Here is a 7,130-nt window from a genome sequence, read left to right as displayed (position 1 = left end):
AAGAAAAAACACAACTTTCGGGAAACAGATGTTTTCCGGCAGATGTGTTTTACTATACAAAATAATTAGCATATGTTAAAAAAACCATTTTTGGTAATGTTTTTTTTTTTTAAATGCCATGGTAACAAACAAATAAGAATGCAAAAAGCTATAAACTACAATTTATTTAGGGCTAAGTTGTGAATAACATATGCACATACCTTTTTATAAGCCTTTGGTTACACTAGCTTACTTGTCTTTGTCGCACCGTAAAACAGTTTGTTTTATTTTTTTTCTCCTAGGTACATGTATGTAAAAATGATTTTGGGTGGTTTTTATGATGTTAAAAGATATATAAAATAATTTAGGAACAAAATTTTTTTTTTAATTTTCGAAGATTTTTCACTAATTTGAGTAGCGACTCCCCTTGCATTGTGACATGATAAATGAATATTTTTTTTCATTATTTGAGAAACTCTATTTTTGAGAGGGACAGAGCAGGCTTTAAATCAATAACAATTTTCAATTCAACACATCTAAAACCGTAGTAAAAAGTCACTCTCTGTAGTAGGTATATAAACCAAAATGTGTGGCTTATACGTCAGGCAGCCCCACTTTACTACCAATTCGGTTTATTAGCTTACCTGATTTGATCTTTATCAGGACACTTAACTTGATTACAAATGGAAATTTGTTTTTATTTTTCATTACCAAATCGGATTTTTTGTGCAACAAATATATCCTAGGCCAAATAAATAAACATTGTATTTATTCAATAAGATTAAAACAATTATTGTGATAGGCCTACTTAATGTCCTGCTAAAATTTAATAACCTATGAAACCCGCACAGATCAATGAGCCGCATGATAATAAACATAAATTCGATGAAAACCTTAACTATAGAGCAATTTTAGTAATATTCTTGTTGATCTAAAACTTGTTAGAAATTGATTTAAAAATAAAATTATTTTGCAGTTTATTTACTATCCTTAAAGTATTTAATACAACTATTCATGAAATAAATTAATTAAATAACTTCAATAGGCGATGTATGAAAATCAGTAAAAGATTAAACATTAAAACACCAGTGACAATAATTTGCCTAATTAAAGAACTTGGCTATGTATTTAAAATTTAAACACTGATTTATGTTGCAACGACCTGATATTGTAAAGGCTAAAAAATCTTCACTTGAGTTAGACTTAACGAAAACTTGACTGGCCTGTTGATGTAGCCCGATATATATCCACTCACGTAAATACAACTGAGAGATGAAATTGAGTTGTACGTAAGTAAATGCTAGAAATCTACGTGACCTAACTTTAAAATTCACACTGGCCTAATAACTGACGATACATAGTAAAATAATAATTAATATTGTTACTTTAATAAAATCCCATGTGGTTTTATCGCATGCAGTTTCCCAGGCATGTAAGACCCCAATTTTCCCTGACTTGTCAAACGAGGCAACTTAAAAGGTGATAGATTGTTGTTTAGCAGGGGTTGTTGTGTTCTTTGCACTGTCAATGGGTATTTTCAGTGTGTGGTGAGAAGCCCAAGTTTTAAAATAAAATTTTATATTTAAACTGGCGTTAGTGTAAATATAATAGATAAACAAACATTAAGAAGGGCTGTACTACAATGAAATTAATTTAAATTTTTAAACCAACAGGGAAATCTCCGTAAGAGCAAAAGTTAACAAGTTAAAAACTATAGGTACTTTTGACTGCAAAAGGTGTACCCTAAATGAACGTAACCACGTTTCACATTATTTTCTTTTTACTCGTCGGGATTTTCTGGTCATTTGCTGGTATATTAAAAATGCATTAGCGTAATATACTGGTGTTTTGGCTATTTTTACTTTAGACTAAGACTCTTAAGATTGACTTAAGTTAACAAGCTAAGACCGATTGAATATGTTTAGTCGATTTATTAATTTTATCAATGCGTTAAATAGAATTTTTGTCCGTTCAACATAATTTTCTTTTTGTAGCAAAGCAAACGAAAAGTAAAACACTAATAATGTATGACTAATATATATGTTAAGTGTTTGACGATGATATAACTTTGAATTTGAAACATTTGATCAAATGTCAAGATAAAAAATACTAAACTCATCTGTTTCGAAAATATTTAGATAATATTTTAATTCCTTTTAAGAGCAAAGCATCGATGTTTCATTAAGACTTCTTTTGTAGCTGACAACAAAAGCTCTCCTTCAAACACTTTCTGGTGTAAGATATCTCTGCCCATATATTGTAGGGTATTGACCGTCTTACGGTATATATATAAGACCGTAAGGCCGTAAGACGGTCAATACCCTACAATATATGGGCAGAGATATCTTACATCAATATATATATAAAATGTCTTACTGCAATTGGGGTCAGAAACTTAATTGATTAAAATATACAGGGTGTATATAAAGTCCAGCACGGGCTTCATATTTTCTAAATGACAACGGATAAATCAATAAGACTTGGTACATAAACACCACACCTAAAAATCTACTTTTTCAAGGAACCATCAATTTTCTGTCACATCAAGGGGACGTCCCGCATGGAGTCAGAAGGAAATCTTAAATAGAAGCATAGGTTGGCATGTACATCAAATGAAAGGTCTTTACTAGCAGAATATAATGCCGCAAATTTGAACTCAAACGGACAACCGAGCCAATAATGACAGTTGTTCAAAGATTAATTTAATTTGCATTGCTATTATACGCTTACTCCTCAGCCCTAGTAATCGGAAGAAACTTGTTAACGTAAGCATAGGTCAATATGCACATCAAATTAAAGGTCTTCACTAGTAGATTACAATACCGTAAATTCAAGCTCAAAAGAACGCCTTTGTCAAAAACGGCAGTCATTCAAAGATTCAAAATGGCGGATACAAGAAATCTTTGAACGGCCGCCATTTTGCGCAGGATCAACCTTTTGAGGTGCGGTTTGCGGCACTGTATTCTACTAAAAACGAACTTTCATTTGATGTGCATATTGACCTATGCTCTTATTTATGATTTCCCTCTGACTCCTTGCGGGACGTCGACCATGATATGACAGAAAATTCATAGTTCCTTGAAAAAGTAGATTTTTTAGGTGTGGTGTTGATGTACCAAATCTTATTATTTTTCTGTTGTCGTTTAGAAAATATTAAGCCCGTGCGGGAATTTATATACACCCTGTAGATACATCCATGTATGGACATCATTGTGTAGCTATGTAATCTGTGATTGTTTGTTTGATTGTATTAATATTTTTCTTAATGTTATTAATTATGAGTGATCTAATATTTTTCGAGTAATGAATAAGTGGTTTACGTTCTTAAGCAATATAAAACGTATAATTGTTTCATGGTTCTCCAATAATAATATATATACAATCTTAACTTTGGGCTATCGTTTTGGAAAAATTAAATCATTTTTATGTGGATTTCATGCATGATTTGATTTGTTTTCAACAAAACATTCAAATGCTAGAAAACCTGCTATGCATGGGGATTTTCATAAAAATAAATGCATGGTAAAAAAAATAGACAAAAATTTTTATATTGTTTTTAGCAACTAAAATGTTAATAGAAAGTAATTTATTTTGCTATACAAAGAATATATTTCCAGATAGTTTTTAATAATTTAAACTGTTACATGGCACTGTACATTGACGTAGATTTTGATATTCTATGAAGTTCTGCCTTTGAACCCGGATATCATGGCTTAATGAATGAATATAAACAAGGCTATTTATATTCAAGTTATTCAAAGCTCTAAATTAACAAATAATATAAAACTAGATTCTTTGTAAAGAAAATAAACATCGGGTTATAATTATTGTTGGGGATTGATTATTTTAATGAACTGCCATTTATAGGAAACTGTTGTAATAATCTTTATCACGAACTGGTGTTTTTGGTCTTACAAATCTATAAATAAAAACCTCAAAAATATATTTGTAATCTTCATTTTTATGATGTTTCACCAAAAACGGAATCGGACACGTCTCAAAAACTATAGTTTTTTTAGTTATTTTGGTACTTCAGTATTAAACGGAGGCCACATTTTGTCAGCGCGCTGCGGCGGTTATGTTAGGTTGGGTTATCATAATAGAAAGTATCTTTCGATTCATAACGAAGCGAGGAAAGTCCTACACACATAATATTTACCATAACCCAACCTAACATAACCACCGCAGCGCGCTGACGAAATGTGGCCTCCGTTTAATACTTAAGTACCGTTATTTTGTTGTGTTATAAATATATTATCACCAGCAAACGATAGGAATTATACAAATAAAATATCCAAAATATTGGTGAGGTTTTTTACAAACGAATGATCTGTTTGAATAATTTTTTTCATAAAAGTTTGAACTACTGCATGACCAAGAGCCATCATAATTTGGTTTTCATGAAAAAAGTTTATTTTTACAACGTATACAATGTCAATATGATATTTGATGATATTAACATAATTGGAGCAACCTTGTATTATTAATGTTCTAGGATTTATATGAATACTTTAAATTATATGTTCGTTAAATGACAAAGGCAGTTTATTTATTCCACAAATATTTGGCATCACACCTCATTGAAAAGTCTTAACACATAAGCATGAACTTACTATGATAATAGGACAAAATCATTACGTCCAAAAGAAACCTTTACGAAATCAATTCAATTTCCCTTTCTGCCAATTTAAGATGACAGTTTGGTTGTCAAGTTAAGTCTTCGGTTGAGACAACTTGATCCTTCTTGTCTGGATACGTTTGAGTTTTGAGGTAAAAACTCAATGTAGTATGATATTGTTTTTCCTAGCTATAATTTTCTTTTATCCACCAATTTAAAATTGTATTTCATACAAGCTGCTGTACCCGTGCTTTGCAATGTGAAGATGTGCTATATTGCATAATCCAAACACTTGTTAAGTAGTTCAAATTTATAAGAAAAGCCACCAAATGTATAGAAAGAAGTGTGAAATACATTGTAATTTTCCTACTGTTTACAGTTTAATATACATTTTTATAGCTTACGGTTGTAGAATATTTCTTTATTTTCATAATCAATGACATAGTTTTAGAATGAATAAACCTACTACTTCTAAATAAATTAGAATTTATAAAACTATTATCCAACCAGTTCTCTTATATGGATCTGAGGCCTGGACCCTAACCAAACAAAACGAAAGGAGATTAATCGTCTTTGAGAATAAGATATTAAGAAAGATTTTTGGCCCTATAAAAGAAAATGAAATATGGCGGATCAGGAAAAACAGAGAACTACGAGAACTCTACGAAGACCCAGATATTGTAGCTATTGTTAAGAGCCGAAGATTGAGGTGGGCAGGGCACATAGCGAGAAGAGAAGAAAACAGTCTCCTGAAGATAGCTACAAATGGACGACCACGAGGGACCCGACCACTAGGAAGACCCAAACTACGATGGGGAGACCAGGTGCGGAAAGACCTTCATCGCATGGGGACATCAATTGACCGAGCAGCAGACAGAAAACACTGGAGGCAACTTGTTGGCGAGGCCAAAAACCAACTTAGGTTTGAATGGCCAAGGAGGTAAGGTAAGTAAACCTACTACAGTTTAGTATTTCAGTCGTGGCAGCCACACAGACAGACAGACAAACAGAAACCATCCCAATTTTATAACAGAATAGATTATTTCGTACCTAATTATTAATAGGTTTCCAAAATATTTGTGCATTGTACCATCTCATAATAATTTTGTTACTTTGCTAACTTGTTTCTATACATGCCTACCCTCGATATTACTGTCATGGTAAAGAATATACTTGTTTTTATCGAAATGACATATTCATTTTTAAATTAAAATCAACCTACAATGAATAACTTTCTTTCCAAACAATTTTCAATGTATATTTTAGTGACTTAAGAAAAACTTAAATGATTTTAGCTCAAGGGGTGACCTTCATAGTTGCAATACTCGTAACCGTAGCCAACTTGACCTTCCATCCCATCGGCTCAGTAAGACTGCAAACAGTTTACCCATTATGGTCATAAAGCTGTATAATAGTCTCAGTGTTGAGATCAGAGGCCTGCCAGTGAAAGCGTTCATAGAGCACATGTCTAGGGAGTTGAAGACTAGGCCCCTTTACTCCATCAGGGAATTTTTCGAAACCCCTGACTCAGTTTGGACATCATGATCCACCGCCTTGTATATAGTGTATATAGACAAATTTTTAAAGTTTTAATTTGTTCATTTAACGCAATCTATCCAGCTATGGCTGGGCAACGATGAAGAACCGGTAAAGATAAGGTAAAGGTAAAAACTTAATTTCTTTAACACAATGTCACAATAGTACCTCATTTATCTTAGTTTGTATTATTTGTGTAGTCAAGAAGACTTAAATTCATTTTTTATCTGTTAGGAGAAATGAAATACGTACAAAACTGACAAATTTGGTTAACACGATTATTTAGTGGAAATTGAGAGGGAAAATACAAACATACACACTCTTTTTTGTAATATCCCATACTTACTTACTTTCCGTGTCCGGAAAAAAACACCAGCTCAGTTAGATATTATTTTTCCAATAACCTGTCACATATATGGCTTCGTCATTTGCCTCTAATATCGCTTGAACAAATACCACTGCAACCAAGTCTAAAGTCAACAATTCATACCAACACTGCGGTTGAAAACCAAATATTACAATTAATTTTGTAGGAGAGACTTAAAATATTACGATAAGCCATCATTTTGTTAGGATGTAGGAGTTATACAAACCAAGTGATTTGAGTTTTTTTTCGGTTATAAGGATTTATTCCCGTAGATTTATTTTTATTTTATCAAGGCATATTATTATCAGATACTGAAAACTATGGCTTTTGCTGTGAAAAACCATTTTATTTTAATTTAATTTTCATATTTTTTCATGCTTTAAGTATGCAAGGATCCCCTTTTAAGTTGAAAAATAACTCAAAAATAAGAATATAAACGATTGAAAAAATCATGAAAGAAATTTACTAAAATAATCAATAAAACTGAATAGTCTGCTTGGATATTCACAAAAATGTAATATGTTTTAATTTCGTTAACATTAATTTCTTCATAGGGGTTTGATGAAAAATGTATATATGATACTATCCTACTGTCATTGGTCCAGGTAAAATACATCACAGGTTTACAAG

The sequence above is a fragment of the Macrosteles quadrilineatus genome, unplaced genomic scaffold (genome assembly GCF_028750875.1).
Source record: "Macrosteles quadrilineatus isolate MER2022 unplaced genomic scaffold, UCM_ALF_1.0 Scaffold_6__1_contigs__length_79288215, whole genome shotgun sequence".
In the NCBI taxonomy this organism is placed as follows: Eukaryota; Metazoa; Arthropoda; class Insecta; order Hemiptera; family Cicadellidae; genus Macrosteles; species Macrosteles quadrilineatus.
The sequence above is the reverse complement of the archived record's forward strand: the minus strand, read 5'-3'. Positions refer to the sequence as shown.